This window comes from Octopus bimaculoides, chromosome 3, assembly GCF_001194135.2.
Source record: "Octopus bimaculoides isolate UCB-OBI-ISO-001 chromosome 3, ASM119413v2, whole genome shotgun sequence".
Taxonomy (NCBI): Eukaryota; Metazoa; Mollusca; class Cephalopoda; order Octopoda; family Octopodidae; genus Octopus; species Octopus bimaculoides.
This window is the reverse complement of record NC_068983.1, coordinates 137488494-137491656: the sequence shown is the minus strand read 5'-3', so window position 1 is coordinate 137491656 and position 3163 is coordinate 137488494. Positions and strand designations below refer to the sequence as shown.

The window sequence follows — 3163 nt, the reverse complement described above, 5'->3', positions numbered from 1 at the left end:
TGTTTCACTGTCATGTAGCATGGCTGTTCGTACACATGCGTCATACAGTCTGCCTTTTACTCTGAGTGAGAGGCCCTTTGTGACCAGCAGAGGTAAGAGCTCTCTGAACTTTGCCCAGGCTATTCTTATTCTAGCAGCTACACTTTCAGCGCACCCACCCCCATTACTAACTTGGTCACCCAGATATCGGAAGCTATCAACTACGTCCAGTTTTTCTCCCTGGAATGTGACAGAAGTTGTTTTCTGCACATTTTCAGTGTTTATTGCACCTGAACATCTGCCACATACACCTTTTGTACCGATCGAGCAGGGCCATTTACCTGAAGGGGTTTGTGTTTTGTCTACCTTTCTACTTATTAGGACTTTGGTTTTAGCTAGGTTGACTCTAAGGCCCTTCAATTCTAGTCCCTGCTTCCACACCTGAAACTTCTCTAGTTCTGATAGTGACTCAGCAATTAGTGCAAGGTCATCAGCGTAGAGCAGCTCCCAGGGGCATCCTGTCTTGAATACCTCTGTTATCGCCTGGAGGACTATGATAAATAGGAGGAAGCTGAGGACAGAACCTTGGTGGACCCCTACCTCTACCCAGAATTCTTCATTGTACTCATTGCCAACCCTCACCTTACTGACAGCGTCCCTGTACATGGCTCACACAGCTCTCACTAACCATTCTTCTATCCCTAGTTTCCTCATTGACCACCAGATGAGGGATCAGGGGATCCTGTCAAAGGCTTTCTCCATATCAACGAAAGCCAAGTACAGAGGTTTATCCTTGGCTAGGTATTTCTCCTGCAGCTGTCTTACCAGAAATATAGCATCAGTGGTGCTTTTCCCTGGCATGAACCCAAACTGCATCTCATCTAAACTGACTAGCTCCCTAATTAGTCGGGCTATGACCCTCTCAGTGACTTTCATTACCTGATCTAACAACTTGATACCTCTGTAATTATTTGTATCTAAAGTGTCACCATTACCTTTGTAACAGTTGACTATGGTGCTGCTACATCAGTCATTGGGTATGACTCCTTCGTGTAGCACCTGGTTAACAGTATGGGTGACTAGGCTATAGCCGACACTACCAGATATTTTGAGCATCTCTGCGGTGATTCCTGATGGGCCGGGGGCTTTCCCTGTCTTCATAGTCTTAATTGCTTTATCTACCATGGTACTGTCAGTTTGGATAGCTGGTCCCTCTGTTGGGTCGACATTCAGCAGACTTTCTTTCTCCCATTCATTCTCTTTATTGAGCAACCTTTCATAGTGGCATCTCCAAACCTCTTTCTTTGCAGCCTCATATAGTGCAAGTGTACCATCTCTCTCACACACTGTCTTGCAACACGAAATACTTCAAGTCTTTGGTCCTCACGGCACAGAACATTGGCAAACTTTTTCTTATCTGCTTCCCCTCTGGCTAAGTAAACCTGTCTCCTAGCTTCCCTTCCAGCAGTCTGATACAGTTCCCTGCTACCTCCGTTCTTCCAGTCCTTTCAAGCCTGTTTCTTTTGTCTAATAGCCCTGTCAACCACATTGTTCCACCACCATGTTACTATGGGTCGCGAGAGGACTTTACATCAGCCACAGATCTGGTCGGTGGCTCTCAGCAGGTTGTCGCGTAGAAACCTCCAGTTGTCGTCCACGTTGTATGATGCTATATCCCCTTCTATTTCGTCAAATGCTTCAAGTAGTATGTCTCTAAATCTCTGTCCATTTTCAGGATCTTTAAGCTTCCAAACCCTTCTCCTCCAAGCCGGTCTACTTCTGCCTTGATTCCGAAGTCACTAACTACTAATCTGTGTTAAGGGGTACATTCTTCGCCAGGGAAGGTTTTGGATTCTATAAGTCGCCCTCTTTCCCTATTTCTGGCGTGGATGTAGTCAATTTGGCTAGAGTGTCTACCAGAACAGTAGGTGACTAGTTGACAGGCAGGTTTCCTGAAGTTGGCATGGCAAACCATAAGATCGTTTGCATCACAGAACTCCAGCAGTCTGGTTCCCTCCTCATTGCAGGAACTGAAGCCATAGCCTCCATGAATGCCATGGAAGCCCCCTGCATGACGTCCAACATGACCATTGAAATCACCAGCCACAAAGAGAAGGTCCCCGTCATTCGTCAATGAGGTAGTTTGCAGAAGGGTGTAGTAGAATTGGTCTTTCTTCCCATCCAGTAGTCCCGATTGAGGGGCATAGGCCGAGATGACGGTAGCTAACCTATGATGAAGCACTAGTCTAATCTTAAGTACTCTGTCACATATTCTGACTACCTCAATTACCTTATCAACCCATTTCTCTGCTAGGAGTATTCCCATGCCCCCGACTCCGTCAGTGTTCCCTGCCCAGAAAATATTGTATCTGTGTTCTTTGCCTGTGAGGAACCTCGTAGAACCTCCTCTCCAACTTACTTCTTGGATGCAGCACAAATCTACCCGTCTCCGTTCAAGCATCTCAACAATCTCACCAGACCTACCTTTCAGTGTGCCGATGTTGAGAGTGCCAATTCTGACGGTGTGGGAGGAGTGGGCCTGTGTGACCCTGGGATATACATACATACATATATATAGAATATATATATATATATACACATAAATATATATATACATACATATAGAAACATATATATACATGTATATATAATATATATAATACATATATATATATATATATATATACCTGTACGTGTATATATACATTTATCCACACACACACATATATATATATATATATATAGGTAAAGTAAATGTTAGAGGTAATACTTGATAATTGCAAGCACCTGTGTATTCCAGCTCGTGGTCGGGGCGAATGAATAAATTGTAAATGTAGAAATAAAAACAGAACACAAAGGATTCTGCGGTACACATGTTTCAAGCTTTATAGTTGTTACATCAGTGTATAATAGACAGTATAAAGCTATCTTCAGTCGCAAATGTATTCTCTCCCAAGAATTATATCACATAGAAGTTAAAGGAGGAAGAAAGATGAGATATAAGAGGTGAGGTTCCGTTTGGTATTTTGTATTGCAATATACCTCGTAGAATTCTTAATTTGATATATTTATACATAATTTCCTTGGTACTCCGGAATCCGTCCATACCTTGCCACAATTCAGTGTGTAGTGAACGCTAAGTAAACAATACTATTTAATATTAGTTATAAGGGTAGTGTTAAAG

At 43.0% G+C, this 3163-nt stretch overlaps 1 protein-coding gene across 1 annotated transcript in view; it reads right to left on the bottom strand.

Moving 5' to 3' along the window:
* Positions 1-3163, bottom strand: part of LOC106877745 (uncharacterized) — a 17915-nt gene that overhangs the window by 12849 nt on the left and 1903 nt on the right. The window lies entirely within an intron of this gene.